Source organism: Nomascus leucogenys, chromosome 4, assembly GCF_006542625.1.
Source record: "Nomascus leucogenys isolate Asia chromosome 4, Asia_NLE_v1, whole genome shotgun sequence".
Taxonomy (NCBI): Eukaryota; Metazoa; Chordata; class Mammalia; order Primates; family Hylobatidae; genus Nomascus; species Nomascus leucogenys.
In genome coordinates, this window is record NC_044384.1 from 96,194,687 (window position 1) to 96,218,245 (window position 23,559).

Below are 23,559 nucleotides of genomic sequence, written 5' to 3' on the forward strand. Positions count from 1 at the left end.
CTTTAGTTTGTTCTTAAGTGTGGCTGATTGTGGTGATTATTCACGTAAATTGCACCTGTCACTCCTTTGCACAATGTCAGACCAAGGGTAATGTGAGCTCCTTGAAAGAGGAACCCATTTTTTTAGGGGTGATTATAAATTAAACATAAATGTAGGCTTAGGATCCTGGTGGACATTCTCCCAGGGAATTCTTTATCTTGCATATATTTGCAAAGTAACCTTTGTAAAGGTTAGGCTACTCTTGGAACTGAAATACAACTTTGAAGTTTAAAAATTCCAAGATATTTTGGGAATGTAGTAATCCCAGTTCTCTTTCCTCTAAGGGTTTCTGTACACCCTCACTGACTTACTGTTTAAGGAGGCAAAACATGAACTGTGCTCCATAGTCAATCCAGGAGCTCACTGGAAAATTGACTCACATTCATAGCAATATGCAGGGATGTCTTGGGTTCAGAATGTGGGTTAGCTAGAGTTTCCTTCAACTTTCAATAATTAAATGTTTATGATGGTTAAGATTTGGCAGATTTGGAGAGAAAAAAAGAATCCAAAGGTAGACTTGAAGGGTGGAGATGCATTGATAGTAAATGAGACAGAATCCCAGGGCTATGGCCTGGGGACTCCCATCTCCTGGAACTCAACGTGCAGAAATAAAACCTTATCAACTTCAAAGGTCAGCTCTGGTTTCTGCTTCATATGGCAGAATCCCATACTTGATTGCAACCTTGGATTTAGCCTCTCTGAGATTCACTCTCTTCATCTTAAAAGATGTGGAGATTAAGATCTAAGTCAGCAGTCCTCAATCAGGAGCAACCCCATCCCCATATCCCTCCCCACCCCCAGGGACATTTGGCAAGGTCTGGAGACATTTTTCATTATCAAACTAGGGTACTACTGGCATCTGAGTGGGTGGAGGTCAGGGATGTTTCTAAACATCCTGTAATTCATAGAGCAGACCCCCAGGAATTCTTAAATAAAGAATAATCTCAACAAGTCAGAAATGACTTGTCTTACAGAAAAGGACTAGACCTTGTTTATCCTTGTGTCTGTACCAGACAGTACCATACCTGCACACAATGGATGCTCAAGAAATATCTGTTGAACAAAGAAACGTGAATATTTATGAATATATGAATGATTGACTATTATGCCTGCCTTGTGAGAGTGCTAAATTTTTTTTTGTCAAATAAAGTATCTACGCACAGTTCCTGGCTCAGTGCCCAGCACATAGTAGGTATTCAGTGAATGGCAGCTCATGATGATGCCGATAACATTTACCTGAATTTGCTTCATACTCGTTTTCAATAAGGATTCACTTGTTTTCATCCTTTGCCAAGATAATAGGCAGTCTGTGCAGGCAGAAAGCCCAGTGGGGCTTTTACAAATATTGGTTTACAAAGAATCTTTTTCATCTTGTTATTTTCCAGATAGGTAAGCCAAGGGCCACTTGGTTGTGCCTTCATTTCTGCTCCCTCTGGCAGGCTGTTCCTAGGCAGGGTTTTGTTTCTCTAAAATTATTGTTTCATTGCTTTGTTGTTCTAAAGGAACCTGTTGGTTAATATTAATGCATTTTTATCTTGGACCATTTCCTTCCGGTTCTTTTTTCCAATCTGCCATCATATTTTGCTTCAACCTTTTTAATATCAGTGCTGCTTATGAAGCCCTTTCATGTTCATGTTACCCCTCATCCTCCAAGGAAGCCTGTGGGGTGTTACCATCTTTATTGGACAGGTAAGGAAACTGAGGCTCAGGACATTAAATCACAGCTGAGGAGTGGCCTCTGACTCTACCCTGACTCTACCCTATTGCCTCCTCCTAGGATTTGAGAACTAGAAGAGATTGAGAGACAGAGGTCAGGAAAGGGGAGTTGACTGCCCGAACCCACGCAGGAAGTAGTGCCCAAGTCTCTGACGCTTCCATCCTATAGTTTTTAGCTCTTATTTTCTTTCCCACCTATACCTGAGAATCATTTTGCAATTGAGTTTCTCATTCATTCATTCCAGGAGGAGGTATGGCATGCCTCTGTACTCTGTTGTGATGTCATGGGAAGACTTCTGGGTTGGGGTTTTGCTCTGCTACTTATCACTGAAAAGTGTTTGCCTAAGTTACTTAATTGCCCTGAACTTCAGATTCTCTTATCAGAAGTGGAGATGATGGCCCTTGCCCTATGTCACAGAGTTGTCATGACAGTCAGTTGAGATCAAGGTAATAGCAAAGGGTTTGTGAACTGGAGTCTTAAAAGGATTTTGCTACATTCTCTTCTCTCATCCTTTTCCCCCAAGTCTAGAGCTGGCAAATATGAACACTTCTTTTACACTGGCATACAACTCCATGATAAAAATGATAGTCATATTGACTAATATTTATTGAGCCCTTAAGACTGTGAGGCACCCCACTAAGCACTAACATGTATGGTCTATGCTATTTCTCTCAACACCTCTATGCGGTAGATATTTTTACTATCTCCATCTGACAGATGGGGCAGTGGAGGCCCAGAAAAGTGCAGTTTCTTGTTCAAGGTTGCACAGCTAATCATGGGCTAAGCCACGATTGGACTCAAATTCAGTTGGATTAAAGACCCCAAGGTCTTCATTCATTCACTGATTCATTTATTAAGAACCTCCTAGTGCCAGGCACTGTGCTAGGCACTGAATAGCCATGCAGATGCTTCCTGACTCTCCTGCCCCCATCCAGGCCAGAACTGGGGTGGCCAGGACATCTCTTCCTCCCAAAGGAGATGTGGAGACACATGTGCTCCTGCTGGCCTGCAGACCCATCAGCTGTGTCAGCTGGAGTCCTGGGAAGAGGATGACATTGCTGCTTCCAGCTGGGAACAGCTGATCGGCACCAAGGGAGGGCCAAGAGGCTTTGGCTGAGCTGCATGTGGAAGCCCAACCCCAGCAGCAGCACAAGCACAGCGATTGTGCACCAAGGCCCCGTGAAGACCCTGGCCCGGGGACGAGTCCCCTCGTGCTTCCTGTGATGCTGCCTGCCAGAGCCTACTGTTTGGGACTTTTGTCCCTCCTGGCTCATCTTCAGGGGTTTCCTTGGGACAGGGTTACTTCATGGCCAATTGAAATCTCTGAAAAAACCTGTTGGGGCTTTCATAGTGCAAACACAACTGTTGCCTGTGGACAAATATTGACTTTTGGTGCTAACTCTCTCACGGACAGCCACCCTTGGGAGAGCCATGACGCGGGCGTTTGAGCACAAGTTGCTCAACCAGGTCAAAGAGAGACAGAAGCAAGAGGAGATGCTTCTTGGATCTCAGATGACCCTCTCCCAAATGGACCCCCATGGTCTCAGCACCAAGGCTGCCTGGAGTTTCAGTTTTGTTGGGAGCAGTGCAGCAAAACTCCACCATGACTCCTGTATTAGTTTCCTAGGGGTTCTGTAACAAAGTACCACAAATTGGTTGGCTTAAAACGACAGAAATTTATTCTCTCATGGTTCTGGAGGCCAGAAGTCCAAAATCAAGGTGCTGGCAGGGCCATTCCCTCTTCGAAGCCGTCTAGGGGAGACCCTTCCTTTCCTCTTCCGAGCTTCTGGTGGTTGCTGGTACCCTTGACATTCCTTGGTTTATAGATGCATTGCTCCACCCTCTGCTTCCATCACCCCATGGCTTTCTCCCTGTATGTATTCTGTATCTCTGTGTCCAATTTTTCCTCTTCTAAGAACACCAGTCATTGAATTAAGTCCTACCCTAATTCAGTATAACCTTATCTTAATTCAAATATATCTGCAAAGACACTATTTCCAAAAAAGGTCACATTCACAGTTACTAGGGGTTAGGACGGGAAAATCTCTTTTTAGGGGACAGAGTTCAACTGATACCACCCAAGGAATTGTTCTTCCCTTAAGGAAAGGTTCTGTTGTCCCCAGCTGCCTCCACCCAGCTTCTACTTTGCCCTGAAGTCACACATCTGGCCAGGTCACTCCCCTTCCATGGTGTCCCACTGCCTGAAGGCAGCATCTAGTCTCCTTAATGTAGCCATAAAGTCCCACATGGCCTGGCCTTGCTTGCCTCTCTGCCCTGACTCTGCTACTCCCCCCTTCCCATTCCATGTTGTGTCCTTGGTGCTTGAGGTTCACTGGGTCAGCTCTGGCCTGGCTCTATTTCAGGCCTTACCACGCGCTGCTGTCTGCTCAGATAGTTCCTCTTTTCCCTCTTCCACTGGGTAGCTCCTACTCACCACCCCTCACATCTCAACCTGGAAGTCATCTTCTATGAGGAATGTTTGCTGTCCCTCTCTGACACCATACGAGGTGTCTCGGGGCATCCTGGGCCTCCAGGAACTCACACATCACATTGTATTTCAGTTGTCTTCTTACCTATCTGTGCCCCTGACCTGGCTGCAAGTCACCCAGATCCGGGTTTATGTCCTACTCCCCCTCAAATCCCCAGTCCTGGCCCATGGCTGGCAAAAATGATTGCTTATTGAGTTGAAGAACTGAATGAATGCATGAATGAATGAGAAAATAAGCAAAAATTACAACTGTATCCCAGCCACCTTCCTAATTTTGTGAAAATTAAAGGTAATTCTTCTGCCTTTCTGCTCATGACGCCCTACCATTGCATTCAACCCAAGCCAATACTCAGAGAAATGATGCTTTAGAAATTGTTAGTGTGCCAGGGTTTGGTCAGGACTGAGGATAAACCATGAGGGTAGTTCCTGGAGGAGTCTTGATTTGTCATCAGGAATGTCCAGCCTTGGGACATCAGCGCTAACGATGACCAACTGTGGTACCTGTGGCCGTCTTTTGAGTTTTCAGCTCCGTTTCCTTTCTCTATAAAGGTGGAAGGCACCCAAAAATATGGATAAACTCAGCTAATTTCTTCTGCTTTGGCACATGTAGCTTTTGTGCATGATTGAACACCTCAGCCTACTGAAGAATAAAAACTGTAATTCCTCTCTCTCTCTCTTTTTTCATTGTGTTTAGCCAAAACAAGCTGTGAAAGAATGTAAAATATATCATTTTGTTGGCACCCGTTCACAAGTGAGTCAGTGAGCTTGCTCACATTTACAACTAAAATTGGATTTTAACCTTCCGAAAATTTATGACAACTGCTCCTTCTTGTGGCTTAAATGTTGACATATAATTAATTTAGGATTTCTTCCCAAGGCTTCCTGTCCAGGTTTGTACCTGCCACAGAAATATCCTTGAAAGTTTATCTAACAGCTGGAGCCATGAAAAAAAAAAAAACACTGGAATTTTGTAAAACAGGGTGGGCTATGCCAACAGGAAGAGCCCAAGAGAAAGTACGAGGCTGCCAATGTGAGTTTTGGGGAACAAAACTGCCAACAGTTTTGGGGAAGCTTGGGGTTCCTTCTACCACTGTTCCTTCCTGGCCCCAGTGATGTGTTCTCTCTTTACTGTGCACACATCTTTTCATGAAGATGACCAAGCCCATACATAACCTGGGCATGAACACCCCACTCTGGTTATTTCTGCACTCAGGATCAAGCTGGTCCTATTGCTTAGCTCTCTGCTATATATGGGCTAGTATAGAGGGGGAGATAATAAGGACTACTTCTCATTGCACTCCTGTTATATACCAGCCATTAGTAAGGGACTTTATAGGCAGAGTTCATTTTGTTTTATGTTCTCAACCACCTGGAGAGGTTAGAATTACTATCTTTACTTTGGAGATGAGAAAACTGAGGCTCAGAGAGGTTAAGTGACTTACCTGAAGTCAGCAAAATGGAAGGGGGAAGAAGTAATAGGTAGTCCACACATATGAAGCTCCTGTTAGGCCCTGTCTCGGGCTCTCACGTTTAGTGCTTATGGCAGCAACAAATTATCTAGTCCAAAATGTCAGTAGTGCTGAGGTTGAAAATCAGTGCTGCAGAAGCATTTGGGGCTATTCCTGGCACATAGTCAGCATTTGATAAATGTGTGTTACCATCAATCAAGAGAACTTAGCTCTCTTTTTCATCTACTTCAATATTTATTGCATGCCCACTGTGTGGCAGGAACACAAGAAACACTTCAGTGAGCAAGACACACACAGCCTGTCCTCATGAAGGCAGCCTAGATGCAGTCAGGCATTAATCAGATGCAACACAAATATCTGATGCCAAGTTGCCCAGAAGCAGGAGTGCATATGGGGAGAGGGGGGAGAAATTGTCAAGACAGTGTTTGGCAAGAGGATTGGACCAGGAATGGAAGTCAGGAAGGCTCCCCTGAAGAAGTGGTATTGAAGCTGACATCCAAGGATAAGCAGAAGGCAGCCAGATAAAGGATGATGGGGAAAGTGCCCAAGTGAGAGGGAACATCTATGCAAAAGCTCTGAAGGAAGACCCAGCCATGTGCCTCCTCCAGCAGTAGGAATCTCTGTTCATGGATTGGCACCCCTGATCAGTAATTTCGTACATCTCTGTAGAGCTTTGCAATATCACTCAAGGGACTAGCTCCCAAGCAAGTTCTCCGTAGCAAAGCTGAGGCCACTGGTATATCCATGGGTCTTCCAGGGGACTCTGCAGTCCCGCTGCATTGGGCTTTGGCAGTGGCTTCGAGGGTGCCCCCGGAACCCACTGGCATCATGCCTCAGGTGACCGCTTTGTCATGCCCCAGCCCCTTGGTCTCTGGCCCAGGTCTGCCCAAAGGCATTTCGTAGCCTTCAGTCCTGGATGCCAACCCAGTCTTAGAGGAGTTAAGCCTGACCCCTGCCTGCCAGGACTTTGGGATTTAATAGAGAAACTTCCAGCCAGTTCACATATTATGAAAACACATTTTCCTCTCTTTAATCTTCAAAGTGACCAGCGACAAAAGCAGTACAGAAATTCCCTCTCAGGGTACCTCTACATCTAAGTTGGAAACATATATGATAGCTGGAAGCCCCGTAACAGATGGGAGAATGGGCCCATCTTAGAGGCCCATTGTTACAGCGCTCCCAGTTACACGTGGAGACAATTACAGAGTTCACTTATATCCCTGAATGGGAGCTGGAGATGGGAGACAAAGGGTTTCAGCCCTGGGCCCTTGTGTTTCATGCAGACCTACAAGGGCAGGCTTTGGCATGGGATTTAAATATAAGTTCAAACCAGAGAGCATGACTGCTTTTTGGCACTGTGCAAATGTGACTGGCCTCAGATTCCCACTGAAATAACCTCTGCTTGCTTTTCTCAAACTCCTCATTCTTTGGAGGGGAATGTTATTGTTTCCCTTTAAGGTGGTCTGTTGGGCAAGGGGCCTCCTGAGCAAATGCTGTGTATGTGTGCATTTGCAGGGATTGATTGCAATTCTGGAGGCATCCCATTCTGTCTGTTTCTCAAAACCTACACCATGAAAAATACATAACAGATACTGACTTGGGACCTGGCATTATCAAACACATCCTTGGACTTGAGAAACTTGTTATTTGTTGCTTTGATAGTCCTGCCCCTACCCCCACACATAGCACAAGAGCAGTGACACTGTAGACACTCCAAAAGCCTTACTCTGTAGCACCCCAGCCAGTTCTCCTGCTGACCAAGCAATTCTACCAACATAAAGATGTTATATGATGTGGGAACCAGAATGTCAGCTACAATGCCAATGGCCTAACCCGGGTGTCCCAGAAAGGTGCCATTTTGTTTATACTGCAGTAAAAATTGCTGGACAAAACAGCTTTAGATTAAATAGAAACCTTACAGATTAGAAGGCAAGTTCTACCAGTATCAATGGATTTCATGTCAAGTTTTCCCCAGTCCTTTCAAAGTGTTACCTATGAAAGGAGAAGGGCAGGAAGGCAAGATTCTGTGTATGGAGATAGAGGAGGGGGAGTAACTGAGCACCACACATCCTGGCCATCGCTGGGGGAGGCTCTAATTTGGAGGAAGTCAAGCCTTGGAAGTATACTTTGCCTGTAAAGGCATACCTTTCCTCAATAATCTTTTTAGCATCCCCACTCTTTCAAAGACAACCTGGACCCCAAAACCCTCATGCAGCCAGAAGACATGTGAATATCCCATCAGTTTCATAGAAGCAATAGATTGGAATCCTCCCGATAGTTCACTCAAGTTCAGAATGATAAATGATCAATCATTGCATTCCTCCTAAATGAAATTAAGATGTCAAGATACATTGCTTGAGGTTTCTGAATGGGATTTATGCAGTTGAATTTCCAAGAGAAAATGTATTGCTTTGGTGTGACAGGGAAAGAGAGACATTCTGGATCTTTGTTAAGGCAAAACATTTGACAGTCAGGAAGAATGCTTCGGACATGTTAATTTTTTCATATTTAAAAGTGATTAATCATCTCAAATACCATGAAGCCAGAAGACCATAATGCAAACTCATGGAGGGGAAGGAGGATGCCTGTGGCTTGATCATCTAAAGTGGAGGCTTTTGAAGGAGGCTGCAGGTGAGCTTGTGTTGGGAAACAAAAATTAATGACTGAAAACCGATTTGAAAGCACAGAGTCTGGGCACAACCCTAGGAATGCATGAAAATCCACAGTTCCTTGTCAATTACTGCGGTACAAAATAAGAAGTCCTTCTCTTCCAGTATGTATGCATACACCACAGGAGATGCGACTTCCCTGGAAAGTCTTTCCAACCTTCCTATCGGACCAAGTCAGGGTCCCAGTGTGCTCCTGTAAGCAGGGAATTTGACATCCTGCTGTGCAAGGGTCACACCACTGCCTCACCACCTACTAGCTATGGGATGAATAGGTGGTAGGGCAGTGGTGTGAGTCTTGCACACTAGGACATGTGTAACCACTCTGCACCTGTTTCTGGAGCTGTATGATGGGTTAATAATGACAGCCTCTTCAGAGTATAAGGACTGGATGTTGTAAAACTAGTGTCTGTGTTCAGTGAATGTTGGCGGGCCATTCTCATTTTTTTACTTAGCATGACTTTAAATAGTCACATGTTCTGTTTAATGATTTGTTGAATATAATGTTTGGCATGCTTATGAGAGGTGCATTCCGTGAAGTCAGAGCTAGTGGCTGTCTTATTCAGCCACGTGGCCTTAGTACTTAGCATGGTTCCTGGTAAATGCTAAAAAGTAGTTGTTGAAGACAGGAACAGAGGGAGGGAGGGTGGGAAGGAAAGGAGAAAGGAAGGAAGAATTCCTGGAGTTTTCATAAACAAAGATTGAAGACAATATAAAATCCAGGCTGAATTTGCCTTTGTATCTCATTTAAGAACCCACTTCACTTTCAACTCTGCAGACCAAAATGAGGCAGCATTCTTCCTGTTCCTTTGTTTGCAGGTGAGGATTAGGGCCCAGAGAGGCAGAGTATCGTTAAAAGGCCTGACTTCACCCAGCTGGTTGCTGGCTTGTGTTTATGTTTCCCTTTTCCCTTCTCCCCTACCAAAGATGGTCCCCTCCCCCCAGAGAAGGCTATTTCCTTTTGTTGCGGGGAAATTCTGAATTGGTGGTTGCTTAGAAAACACAAAGAAGTGTGTAGCAAGTTGAAGTTAAAAAACAGTTCATGAAATGCAAAACTCCATTTAGCCCCTATCTGCCAAGAAATAAATAGTTTAAAAAATGAATTTCAGATCACTGACAATGATGACTGTGTTTATGGCAGTGGGGTTGTCTGTCTTCAGCAGGCCATCCTTGCAGGCATGCACCCAGCATTTAGAAATTAAACAAAAACACATTGAACTTGCTGCATTAGCTGTTGCCACATTGGAACGCTAATGGGTTTAGTGACCACAACCGACCCAGGCCAGCGTGTGTCAACAGCCAAAGGACCAACCTCAGTCACTGTTTGTGCTTTGCCCAAGTTGTTACAAGCTTAATTCTTTGCAGCTTACTTTTCCTGCTGTTTTGGCCTCTCCCCCACCATGTCTTAGAAAGTGTAGCCCCAGCCCAGCCTCACATAGCAAGGCCACGGGGTCCTGGCAAGATGTCTGAAGACGCAGGCACCTCAGCCTCTTTGGTCTCATGAGCAGTCACATCAGGGCTCTGCCTACCCCCTTCTTTTGCCAGTCACTTCTATTAGGCATTCTGGAAATGGCCCAGCCTGAAGCAAATGCAGAGAGCGTCTTGATGAGCTACTCACCTGAAAAAGTGAAGTCTTCCTCTCTCTCTTCTTCTCCAAGAAAGTATGCTGCATAGCATTTCACTTCCAAGGTGGTTTTTTTGCACCACAGGCAAGCCTTCAGCCCTGCCTGAGAAACAAGGTCAAATGCCTCCATTTTTGCACAGCTGAATCAAGCACTGGCTTGTAGGATCTTGGCGGTGAAGAGGTTAAATTGCTCAAAAGGATGGATCTGTGGTTTCCTGCCCACACTTGCTCTGGCCTAAGGCAGTGCTTGCTGTTTGGGGAGGAGGAAAGGGAGGTCTCGCCTGGACCCAGGTGGCCAACAGGCAAACCATGTTATTAGGAAGCAGGGATCGCAAAACCTTGATCTTCAAACGAGACCCCTAATTAGTCAGCAGCCCAAGAGTAAATGGCATTCCACCTCAGTGAGGCGGGAAGGGCGCCTTCAAATCCTGGAGACTAATTGCCATTATTGGCTCTATGAAGATCCTGTTGTAAACACTTGTCATTGGAGCCACTTCTGGTCAGCAAACTTGAGATATCAAATTGTTCCTTCATGTTTCAAATTCTCCAGAATGCCTCTCTGGCTCCTTTTCTAGGAGGGGGCATCTCTTTCCCGAACATGACAGCTTTCTGAGCATCCAGTTTAGGGAGATGTCTTCCTGTGACTTGTATATGCTATGGCAGGCTCATCTTAAAACCAAGTTCTTTTCAGTAAAGGGCTTTTTAACGGCATTTTACTTTATTTTCATTGGAATTTGAAAATGCCATCTCAAAAATAAGGTAACAGGGCTTATTAGCATGAAGATAATGGAGCTTACGTTTGGAGCACCTCAGGTACGCTGACTTTTCCAAGGCCCTGGGAGGTGCCCCAGTGAAGTGTTCACAAGGCCATATATGTTTATCAAGCTTGAAATAGTCAATTATTTATGTAGTCTTTTTCTGAAAGAAGGCCTTTAAAGTGGTATGAACTTTAGGCCACACAAAACCAAGATGTGTTCCACAGTATTCAAGGTGTGTTTCTCCCTTTCCTATCATGTGTTCTTGTTGCTTCTGGAGATAAGTATTTTCTCTCTGTTCTTAGATTTTTTTTTTTTTTTTTTTTTTTGAGACAGAGTCTCACTGTCTCCCAGGCTGGAGTGCAGTGGCATGATCTCGGCTCACTGCAACCTCGGCCTCCTGGGTTCAAACAATTCTCGTGCCTCACCCTCCTGAGTAGCTGGGATTACAGGCGCCTGCCACCACGCCCTGCTAATTTTTTTTATTTTTCGTAGAGACAGGGTTTCGCCATGTTGGCCAGGCTCTCAGGCCATCTGTCCACCTTGCCCTCCCAAAGTGCTAGGATTACAGGTGTGTGCCACTGAGCCCGGCTGACTTTTTGTTTCTTGAGCCTGTTTGGCATTTGTGAAGGGTAGGGTAAACTTTTCCAGGCCACATACAGGGTGCAAGGTGCAAGGTTTTGTCTAATTTAATCTTTTTTCTTTCTTTCTTTTTTTTTTTTTTTTTGGAGACTGGGTCTCATTCTATCACACAGGCTGGGGTGCAGTGGCATAATCATGGTTCACTGCAGCCTTGACCTCCTGGGCGCAATCAATCCTCCCACTTTAGCCTACCAAGTAGCTGGGACTACAGGCACCTGCCACCACACCCGGGTAATTTTTTGTATTTCTTGTAAAGATGAGGTTTTGTCATGTTTCCCAGGCTGGCTTCAAACTCCGGGGCAAGCAATCCACCCACCTCAGCCTCCCAAAGCTCTGGGATTACAGGCATGAGCCATGATGCTCAGCCTAAATTTACTCTTAACTAGGAGAATGTTTCCAGAGATTGGGACCAAGAGATCCTGGATCCATCTGCTTCAAGGGCAGCCTAGATAATATCAAACCCAGATGGCAGAAGAGATCAATCTAAGGAAGTTTGGGAGCCATGGGAATTTGATCTGGTCCCAGGGTCTCAGGACCACTGGGATTCTCTTATCTGGACACTTTCATGGTATTAAGTATTAAATATGTCAGTGTGTGAGAGAGAAAGGGAGGAAGAAAGTAGTAAATCATTTCTGAATATTTCTTGGAAATGGTGAGTTTTTTCATTCACCTTTAACAATGATTTTTAGCCAGCATCAATGGGCCCTGAGATGAGGTATTCCACATTAACATCCACAGCGCGAGCCATGTGGCAGGGCTACATGTCAGATGATGTCAAGTATCCCCTTTCTCATGGAGCTGAGCTTCAGAACTGTTTCTTCAGCAAGCTAAGGAATCACTATTACTCAGCAATAATTCCTTTGTGTGAACAGTTTAGGGCAGGACAGGCAGTGGGAGTTCTAGACACAGGCTTAGGATGTTTGTTCATAGGATTCCATTGTCTCTGTGATGAAAGCCACGGTTTTCCCTCTGCAGGTAACCTAATAACCTCAGGCAGCTCAGAGAGCAGAGGTACTGGCGCTACCCAAGTGGGGTTCTCCAGGATGGCTTGGACATCCCCCTCTTTCCAGAGTGCAGGTGTTCTGTTTGTTGGATCAGCTCCCATCTCTGATGTCAGTAGTGGCACCCGCAAAGATTCCCAAAGCATTCTTTTAACCTGTATGTTACACTGATTTGAGATGTTAGAAATTGTATTCCAAACCTTTGGTTATTTTAACTAGTTCAGAAAAGAAAGACTATCATTAGTTTTGACAACAAACAAAACCAGTTTTTGTTCTATCAGTTATGTTTAAAAGATTCCAATTTCAAACTAAACACAATGTGTGGTTATTCTGTCAGCGATTTATATAGCCACCAGGGCGCCACAGTTACACACTGCATACATCATTGTATTTTTAAAATGTACTTAATGAACTTTTTTTTCTTTTCTAGTAACTACTTCATTGCCTTAAATGAATGCATTCCAATAGAATTTGTAACAAATGACCACTTTGTGTTTGCATTAATGCCAAACACGTTTAACAAATTTTTAACAAGGAAGCCTGGCAAAATGCCAAACTCCTAGAGGGACACTGAAGGAATGCTATAAATTTAAACTAGATTTCACCTTTTCACTTAACTCAGCAAGTGTCTTAGGTGTCTCGCTATCTCAGGATTGTAGCATTTCTATTTTTATGTCAGAAAAGTTGTACATTTTCATTATTTTTATTCCTGAGGTTGTACCTACCTATTTCCACAGGACTTTTAAATCTATGCAGCTGTGTCTGAAATAATATGAAAGCAGCTTAGAAATTAATCTTTATTTCTCCAAAAGTGTTCATATCTTATATAGGTTGGTAGATGCATGTATGCATATACTGTGCATATCTATCAACATATCACTGCTTAAAACAGCACAGTCAACCAATTGTGTACAATAACAATCGATTAGGCCAGTGGTTGTCAAGTGGGGCAATTTTATCCCCCAGGGATATTTGGCCATGTCCTGAGACATTTTTGATTGCATGACTGGGAGAGGGGCAGTACTACTGGCATCTAGTGGGCAGTGGCTTGGGATGCTGCTGAACATCCTACCATGCACAGGGCAGCCCCCATAGCAAAGAATCATCCAGCCCCACATGGCCGCGGTACCGAGATGGAGAAACCTTGGAGTAGAGTGACAAAGACCTTTGGCCATGGGCAGTCTCTCCGGTTAAAGAAGGTATTCTTTTGAGGAAAAACAATCAAATATATTTCTACTGAACCAATGCCTTAAAAAGTACATAGAGTATCTAATGCTTGTGTTAAATGGCAGATATCTGATTTTTTATTTCACTGCTTTCTGCCCTTGAGAAGACAAAAGCCCAAAATGTAGACTAGGGTGGTGCTGGGGCTGGCTGGTGGCCAGGGTATATGCAAGACCAGCCGACTCGTGCCTGGTTCTGCCAGTGGGGAGAAGGCCATGGCTGGGCGCTGGGAACGGTCTTCCAGGCAAGGCTGATTGAAGGCAGGGAGAGCATATCCAGGAGATAGTTTTAGGTGTTCTGTGAACAAGCACTTTTACTTTAATAGCCATGCAATTGTCATAGTGCATATTAGACAGATAATGGTTCTATTACGGTAGCAAAATAAATATTTCTTTAAAAAGGGAACATTTAGGTTTTTGATAATTTTTTTTTTTTTTTTTTTTTGAGACAGAGTCTTACTCTGTCACCCAGGCTGGAGTGTGGTGTCACAATCTTGGCTCACTGCAACCTCCACCTCCACCTCCCTGGTTCAAGTGATTCTTCTGCCTCAGCTTCCCCAGTAGCTGGGATTACAGGTGCCCACCATTACGCCTGGCTAATTTTTGTATTTTTAGTGGAGATGGGGTTTCGCCATGTTGGCTAGGCTGGTCTTGAACTCCTGGCCTCAAGTGATCCGCCCGCCTCGGCCTTCCAAAGTGCTGAGGTTACAGGCGTGAGCCACTGCACCCGGCCAGTTTTTAGATAATTAAAAAAAAATATTAGTTACATATCACAGGTATTGTGGAGAGGTTACAAAAATGGAAAAAGTAGGACACAAAAGACAGGTTTAGGAAATGCTTGCCTCAAGGAGGCAATGGTCTCTGGAGAGAATGGTTGTTGGAGTCCAAAAGACCTGGATTCAAATGAGGCCCCAGGGAGCTGGGGAATTTTACCAAAATATCCAGTTCTTCTCAGCTTTCGTTTCCTTATCTGCATGAGGGGCTATTAACCAACTGCATCAGTACCTCAGTGCTATCAAGCTGGTTTTAGATAATTAATGCAAAACACAGAGGGTGGTGGCAGATAGCATGCACCAAATGGTAGCTGTTAATAATTCTGACCACAATAATAATGACAAAAATAAATCCTACGGAGACACAGCAGTCTGTGCTGCCATTTTGATGTACACAGGCTATATTCATTTGAATCCCTTCATTTAAAACATTACGGGTGAGTTATACCCCGTGCACAGAAACCAGAGATGAAATACCAAGTGCCTCCATTGCCTCCTCCCAGCAAACTCCGTCATCCCTAACAGCAGTGTGCAATTCTGAGCACAGGGCTGGCCCCGGCCCACCCCCATCCCAGCCCCCAGCCCTTCGGGCTCTGAAGTGTTACATTTTATTGCCCCATGGAGCTGTAGGAGTCCACTCTCAAGGTAAAATGTTGCTCTCCACTCATATTTTTGAATTATGGTTTCAAGGTGGTTGCTTCTATCAAGAAAATTAAATGATTTAACATAATTTGTTGCCACTTTGATCACAACAATAATAAATAAATCTTCATGAGGAAAACGGGAAACCCATTCCACCCCGTTTTTAAAGATGTTAAGTAATAACACAGATGTAGTTATAGTTTTTTTTTTTTTTTTTTCTTTTTTTTTTAGCAGAAACGACTCTATTGGGTTTTCCTGTGAGCAGAGTGGCTTCATGGAGCTGTTCTGCAGGATGCCCGCTGCCCCCAGAAGGAGCAGCTCTTCTCCTCCAACCATTGTTAATTAGTCTATCAGGGGCTTGCCTTTTATGTGGGCACCACGTGCAGCGTGTTAGGGGCATCTGAAGCCGTCGTGAATGGGTGTCTGTTTTTGTACCTGGGGGCACAGTGCACACATTTGGAAAGCACATGGAACATAATGGACATTAACCCAGATGTCAAAAATAGCCTGCGTTTTACTACTGTTATTAAACAGTTTCCCCTTTAACCCCTCCGTGTTTACCAAAGACCCCTTTCTCCCAGCCTGTTTCTGCAAATCACTACTGAAAGGGCAGGAGAAGAAAGCCATAATCAGGCAGGTGTCTTTATTCCAAAGAAAAACAGTCTGAAGGAATATTTGTGAGACACCACACGTTTATAGCCTGCTCTCCCTGGGGCGTTTGTCCTGGGGCAGAATCTTACTGCTGTGCTCAGTCACCCACCCCGCCCCTCACACCCCCCAACCTAGAACCAAGTCAAGAGCAGCAGTTCCACCCAACACTGGTTTCTCCCCACAAAGAAAATAGGTTTGTATTTTAGTATGATACTATTTATATATTCTTAGGTTTAAAAAAATCCAAAAAGCTCAAAAAAGAAAGTCTGAAGGAGAAAATTTTAACGGCTGGGCGCCATGGCTTATGCCTGTAGTCCCAGCTACTTGGGGGGCTGAGGAAGGAGAATCGCTTGAACCAGGGAGACAGAGGTTGCAGTGAGCCGAGATTGTGCCACTGCACTCCAGCCTGGACAACAGAGAGAGACCCCATCTCAAAAAAAAAAAAAAAAACATAAAAATTAAATAAAGGGGAAAATTTTAAAAACACCACCCAGAGATAAATATTAATAATATTCTAATGTATACAGTTGCAAATGTTTGTTTATGTGCATGTTGATGCAAAAATGAGATGGAGCTATGCATATAAAATGGTAATCTGCTTTTTCCACTGAAAAGTTGTGGACGGACATCTTTTTCTATCAAAAGAAAATAAAGATTGGCATCATAATTGTCATCAGTCACTTAATAAATCTTAGGCATCCCTATCACAGTTCCTCGTTCCTTTTCTTCATGGTGCAAATGTTTACATTCTCATTCATTTATTGATCTGTGTGTCTGTTTGTTTCTATCTTCCTCCCAAGAATACAGGCTCCATGAAGGCATGGACCTTGTCTGTTTTTCTCATGATTATATTCCTGGCACCAAGCACATTGCCTGACCCAGAGAGCTGCCGTATTAGTCTTCTATTGCTACATAACAAATTACCGTAAATATGGTGGTGAAAATAGCACCCATTTATTAGCTTACAGTTTTGTGCATAGGTCAGAAGTCCAGATGGGCTCAACTGGGTTCTCTGCTTAGGATGTCATAAAGCCAAAGTGAAGGTGGACTTAGCTGGACTTTAATCTGAAGGCTCCAGGAAGCCCCCACCTTCAAGCTCCTTCGGGTTTTTGGCAGAATTCATTTCCTCGTGGTTGTAGGTCTGTGGTCCCTGTTCCCTTGCTGACAGTCACCTGGGTGCCATTCTCACATCCTGTAGGAAGCTCTCAGGTCCTTGCCCCTGGCTCCCTGCATCACAGCACAGCCAATCCCTCTGGTTTCAGATTCCCCTAACTTTCTCTTCTGCTACAGCAAATAGAAGTCTCTGCTATCAAAGGGCTTCTGTCATTACATTAGGTCCACTCAGACCCACCCGTTTTTAAAAAATTTTATTTTTTATTTTAGACAAGGTCTCACTCTGTCACCCAGGCTGGAGTGGCACAATCATGGCTTACTGCAGCCTTGACCTCCCCAGTTCAGTTGATCCTCCACCTCAGCCTCTCAAGTAGCTGGGACCACAGGTGCGTCCACCACACCCAGCTAATTTTCAACTTTTTTTGTGGAGATGGGTTTTTGCCATGTTGCCCAGGTTGGTCTCCAATTTCCGGGCTCAAAAGATCCACTCACCTCAGCCTCACAAAGTGCTAGGATTACAGGCGTGTGCCACCTCGCTTAGTTGATAATCTCCCTTTAGACTAATTTGAAGTCAACTGATTAGTAACTACATCTGTAAGGTAACTTTATAGTAAACGTGGTCTGAAACGTTCTCACTCCGTGTGCGTTAGTTACCCTGATTAGGATAGAGAATCTTGGATAAGGAGTAGATTTAAGGATTCTGCCTACCTGAGGTACTCTCTAAACTGGCAGGCTGGGTTTAGTGGCTCATTCCTGTAATCCCAGGACTTTGGGAGACGGAGACAGGTGGATCATTTAAGCCCAAGAGTTTGAGACGAGCCTGGGCAACATAGTGAGAACTCATCTCTGTAAAAAAATACAAAAATTAGTCAGACATGGTGGCACGTGCCTGTAGTCCTAGCTCCTTGAGGGGCTGAGCTAGGAGGATTGCTTGATTCCAGGAGGTCGAGGCTGCTGTGAGCCATGATCGCACCACTGCACTGCAGCCTGGGTGACAGAGCAAGACCCTGCCTTAAAATAAAAGATATATATATATACACACACACACACACACACACACACACACACGCTCTATTGGATGTACAAGTCTACACAATTTATCAGAAGGGGACCCTGCAGTATGTGTGAGACTTCTCACTCTATATCACATCCGAGAGGGTCAAGAAAGGCTTCTTGGGAAGACATGACATCCAAGCTGAAACTGAAGAATAAACAGGGATCGATCAGATAAAGAGCTGGTGTAAATGCATGTTAGATAGAAAGACACGCTTGTGAGATGGGGAGAAAATAAATTTTTAGGGCTGCAGAAGCAAGCTCAGCTTCGGTGGAACATAAAGAGTGGAATGTCAGGGGTAAGTACAGGACTGTAGAGAGAGAGGCCAGATGGGGCCTCGCCAGTATGGCCAGGAGTCCGTCAGTCCTGCATTCTCAGGGCAATGGGATTATAAACAGGGTTGTAAACAGGGGTTGTAAACTGTAAACAGGAATGCACTATGGAGTGGATGTTACCATTGAAATGGCACTGTTGTTGGCTGCTGCGTTGAAAGCATAGAGTTGGGTGCTGTAAGAGGAAGCTGGAGAAGGGTAAGGGCCACTGTGACTGTCCAGGTGAGGGAGGACTGGCCTGGCCGGGGATCATCTCACGGTGGGTGGCAGCCCAGATTGGCTCATTGCTGGAAGCCAGGATTCTTTTTTTATTATTATTTTTTAAAGCATATGCTTCTTTGCCCCCCCACAAGGGATCATCTGCATTTCTAAATGCTGGCGGTGTCACTTGAGGTTTCCTTGTTGTTTTTCTTTTTTTCCTTAAAGCCATTTAGGCCTCCTCACGAATGGATTGTTTGATTGAAAGAATGGCTACACTTTTTGAGAATTCTCTTGTCTCCAGCATAAACCTTACTCAAAAGCAGTTTGCTGCAATTGTGGGGCATTGTATTCTGCCTTGTGACCTGTTGCCCAGCTGGAAATCTTTCTCACAACTGAATAAATGATTGTTCTTTGCTACTTTATCTTGGAAAAACATCAAGGACATCGGACATTCACTGTAATTATTTTTCACTCATTTCCCCATCTGTAAAACAAAATGAAACAAAACAAAAAAAGACGGGTGCATTTTAATACTACTTAGGGTTTCTCTTTACCTTTTAATCATGTGGCCTTTTAATATATCGGTCAGCCCTTTAAAAGGATGATTAAGAAATGCTTAATGCACAAAAGAATTAGAGCTATGCACAGCTCATGAAACAGAAAGCGTGCTCTGACTTACAATTTTCATACAAAGTTTGCAGAGAGTTTATGTGCCAGAATGAGTAATATGATCTGCTCTAGGAACTCCCTAACTTTCTGGCTCTGCAAAAGTCATTTTTTTGCCCCGATTCAAGTTTCTTAACCAGAAAGGTTACACCAAAGTCCTCAGAGTATGAATTAGCAGAGTTCATCCAAGCCACATATTTCATTTGCACTGCTCAACGACGGCTTGAAATAGCTGCCTACCTGTGCAGACACTGGGATCTTTGGCATTCTTGTTAGTCGACGTGACTCGAAAAATGCTACATACCAACCACCAAATGAGGAAACTCAGAATATATACACAAGGTGACTTGTGTGTACACGAGTGTGTGTGTGTATGTTTGATCTTTCCTCTCCCTGCTGTATTTCCCAGATAGCTGAGCTCATGTGGCTGGAAACCCTGAAGCACTCACAGGCCATATGTGAATGATAATGGCACAGGCACACAAAGTTGAGCATCAGCAGGCAAGAAAGTCCTCAACTGAAGCAGTAGTGTGGGAGGGACCCCCCTTCTCACCCATTGTACTATTGCTTCCCAGGATGCAGTTGTATCCACACTCAGGGCCCCTCACTGGGACAGTGAGAAACACTGGGGTGCTTCTGGATACCTGTTACCCAGGGCAGTAAATAGACAAATGGGTGACTGTCATATTTATGTTTGGTTGGTTTTTAAGTGCATGCTAAGTTCTCTGATATCTTAACCATCTTTAATTCTTTAATCTCCGTAAAATCAAGTTAAAAAATAATTTTAAAAACATCATCATTGTAGAAAAGTGTAGAGAGAATAAAAGTTGACATATAGTCCGATTATGTGGAAATAATCACTGGAACATTTTGGCATGTTTCCCTTCAATTTCCTTTTTTGTATATCAAGAGACATTTATACATATACGTGAGATGTTTTGAAAGAGGCCTCTTCTCAGATGCACTTGCAGGACATAGTTTATCTTTCTGTTTCCTTTGTCCTTCCTCTGTGTTTCTTCCCCTTACCCCCTCCCCACTCCCACCCAACCCCAACAATTGAGAGTGGTGGAGAGGCTGGTGTAGGGGTGAAGAGTGGGAAACGGTCTGCCAGGATTATCTCAGATATTGTTGCCAGTTTCTTCTCCTGCTAAACTATGTGCTTTCTTGTTGCAGCTATCAGAAGGGCTGAATAAAGGGAACATGCAGCTCTGCAGCAATATTCTGATAATCTATTGCAGTGCAGCTCACATCACTGTCCACCACCACCTGGAGCGGCTCATCAGAACTGAAGGGGAGTTTTCACTTACATTATTGAGCGTGATTCTGTTCTACTTGATATTTCCTTCATCACCTCATGTCATTTCTCATGGATTTGGATATGATGGAAAGGAAGAATGCAGAGGAGGAGAAAAGTGACAGATCCTCCATTTTTGTCGGGATGCGGGCATTTTGAATGTGATCATCTTTGCTGAATGTCATTATTTGATAACATTTTGTTTATGTTACTTAAACATCATTGGATAAATTTGAACTCCACGAGATTTTATCTGTGGATTCAGCTTCTGTTGGACAACTAGCCTCATCTCCAGTATCCTGCTGGTTCAGTCTAATTGGTCATTCCTAATGCATTAGATTATCAAAAACTATAAATTCGCTGTGAGTGAGTGGTGTTGGCAGTGTTTGTATACCATGATGCATGGAGTGTTTGACGAAGAAACAAAAAACACCAAAAATTGCGAGCCTTTACCCTCCTCTATTTCTTTAATCTGTTGTTTGAAGAACCACATTTTGAGGGTGTAACCAGTAGTTACCTCTGGGCCAGGTTGGAAATGAAATCAATTTTTTAAACCACTAATACTTGCCAAGAAATCGCCTTATGAGAACATGGTGTGTGTCTCTGACAATGCGTGGCACATCTAAATTGATCATTCATAATTTTATCTACCCGGTCATGTACTGGAGAGTGGCAAAAGCCTGAGGCACCTGCATATCTCTAGTCCCTGTGTTCCACACATCCCCACGGTGGACACGCCACCAAGCCTCAGACTCTTACCATCCCGGTACATGCAGGTCTCCATGAAGAAGCTGGGACTCATTCACGTTTCAAGATCCAAATGCTGTGCAAACAGTGTAAGCTTAGATTTTCTGTAAATGAAGGGTCATTTCTCTTTTTTTTTTTTTTTTAAAGAAAATGTGTCTGCAACATGGATTCCAAAGCATTTTCAGCATCAAACATGAAAACATTGATGAATGAGGAACAATCACAAAAGCTGTGTCTCTGTATATAGCTCTACACAACATGTATGTGGATACAGTCATTATTTAAAGCACATGCCAGGGAAAAAGACCAAATTTTGAGGTCTTTTACATACAGTGATATGGTACTAAGGAGAATTAAACTCCTACTGCTTCCTCTGAATATTAAGAAACAATTAAAATTGTTATAACTTCATAAAACTTATGACTGAGTCTGGCAAACATGTGCAACTCTTGTATTGCTCCATTTTCTTGTCAATGGAAGAAACCCTTCCACGTGTATGCAAGTGGGAGATGAAAACCTGCATTTTTAAAGGACAAACAGTGAATTTAAGCATGAGTGGCCTTAATAAATATAGTTGTCTTTCTTTGCTGCTGTGGAAAGGATTCTAAACAGATGTCCCTGAAGTCTTGCATTGAATTTAGTCATTATTATTACTTTTTAAAATGTTGATGCAATTAACTCTGGACCTCTCTTGTGAGCCATAGAGATATTTAAAAGACAAACACCTTATTTGTTGGGGAAGATGAAACCATCCCTGAGTTGCACCATTCTTTCTTGGTGCATTCGTGCTTAAGATACTCAAGCAGGTTTCTTGCTTCTGGCTTTGTTCTTGTCATCAGTAAGTGTAACAAACTATGTAATGCTTACGTGTTGCATAAACAATCCAAATGCATTCATGTTTTAAAAGTTTGTCCTTTAACTATCAGAGGGATCTAGGTCTTGGTTAGAGAAGTAAGCAGAGTTCTTTGCAAGCTTATTTAGCACATTTTGACACAATGTTGCACTGAAAACCCAGGCCACAAATGCGTCCCAGTGAACAGTTTGGATGTCCTCAAAGAAGTGGTTCTCACTGCCTCCTACAACCAGGTCTTGACCTGAACTCTGCAAATGAATACTTGAAGTAGGAAGTAGGAAAGCCAGTAGGGAAAATAGGGTCCTTGAAACAGAAAAAAACAACCAACCCATGTATAGCTAGCTATTTCTATGTATGTGCCAATTTTGTCACAGCTCTTGTTTGGAGGGATCATTTTCTGCCCAACTTTCGTTGGTTAAAAGTATTACTGATCTTACCTTTATGAGGGCATATCATTTAGTCCCTTAAAAATTAAATTCTCTCTAACATAACAACCTTTCCCATTTCATGTAATATTCTCTGATGTTTGGGGGTTACCAAAAATATCCCTTTTTCACATATTAAGAATATTCTCTGGGTTTACAACAAACACTGTGATGTTGGGAAGCTATTTCCTTTGCGCAAACTTTAGCAGGTTTCCTTCTAATCATAACATAGTTGAAAAAAGAAGTTTGGGCTAACATTTAGGAGAAGTTGGTCTTACTTTGTGCAAAAGCAGGCTTGTACTTTATACCCCATTTGATTTCGATGTACAGTCTCAATTTTGTATTTAATGATTTTTGTGTATCCAGTATGCACGTTAACAGCGTGTCAACTTTCATTTGAAAGTGGGTTTCAATTTACTTTTTAAACAGTGTTTATGACGAGACCTCAAATGTGTTGACATAAGCTCTATCTGCAATGTTTTTGTGTAGAGTGGCGATTGAATGCTGCCGAGGGTCAGTGTATCTAATTCCCCGAGACCCTCGTTTGATAGTGCTTCTTGTAATATTTCCTCAAGTGAGTGGCATGTGGGTTGTGATATTGACCATGTGATTATGGACATCGATATGAAAAATAAATAAATAAAACTAAGGAACCCTGGAAACTACCAGTGGGCATGTATTAGCCAGTCATTGTAACCTCGTGTCTAGTAGAACAATGTACAAGGTATGTACAGTTCATAAATTTGTTATCATGTGTATGAGAAGTACTTTGTGCTGATCGCCTTATTTATATTCATCAAATAAACCTCGTTTCTTTCTGAAGTGAGTTCATTTTATCTCTAATAAATGCTCCAATTGTGCAGTTTCTAATGTTTTGAGGGTCATGGATCCCCATTTGAAGAACCCTATGGACTTAAGTAAAAAGGGAAGTTATTGGCTCATTTAACTGGAAAGGTGAAGACGTAAGTCTTCCTTTATGTACATCTGGATCTCAGGTTCAGATTCGAAAATCAGAAGTTCAAATGAGGAAATTTAAGTTACTGGCATTGTCTCCCTTCTTCCTTTCTTCTTTCCTTTCTCTTTTTACCTTTCTCTTTCTCACTCTCTCAATCTCTTCCTCTATCTCTCTTGATCCCTCCCTCTCTTCCTCCTTCCCATCTTTTGTCTCTTCCCTTTTTCTCCCT

At 43.3% G+C, this 23,559-nt stretch overlaps 1 protein-coding gene across 4 annotated transcripts in view; it reads left to right on the forward strand.

Annotated features, from left to right (window-relative positions):
* Window positions 1-23,197, forward strand: part of ERC2 (ELKS/RAB6-interacting/CAST family member 2) — a 987,712-nt gene extending 964,515 nt beyond the window's left edge. For all 4 annotated transcript variants that reach the window (XM_030811582.1, XM_030811583.1, XM_030811584.1 and 1 more), the window contains one exon: window positions 20,230-23,197. The gene's annotated coding sequence lies outside the window, so the exon portion shown is untranslated. The remainder of the gene's footprint in view (window positions 1-20,229) is intronic.
* Window positions 23,198-23,559: the final 362 nt, after the last annotated feature.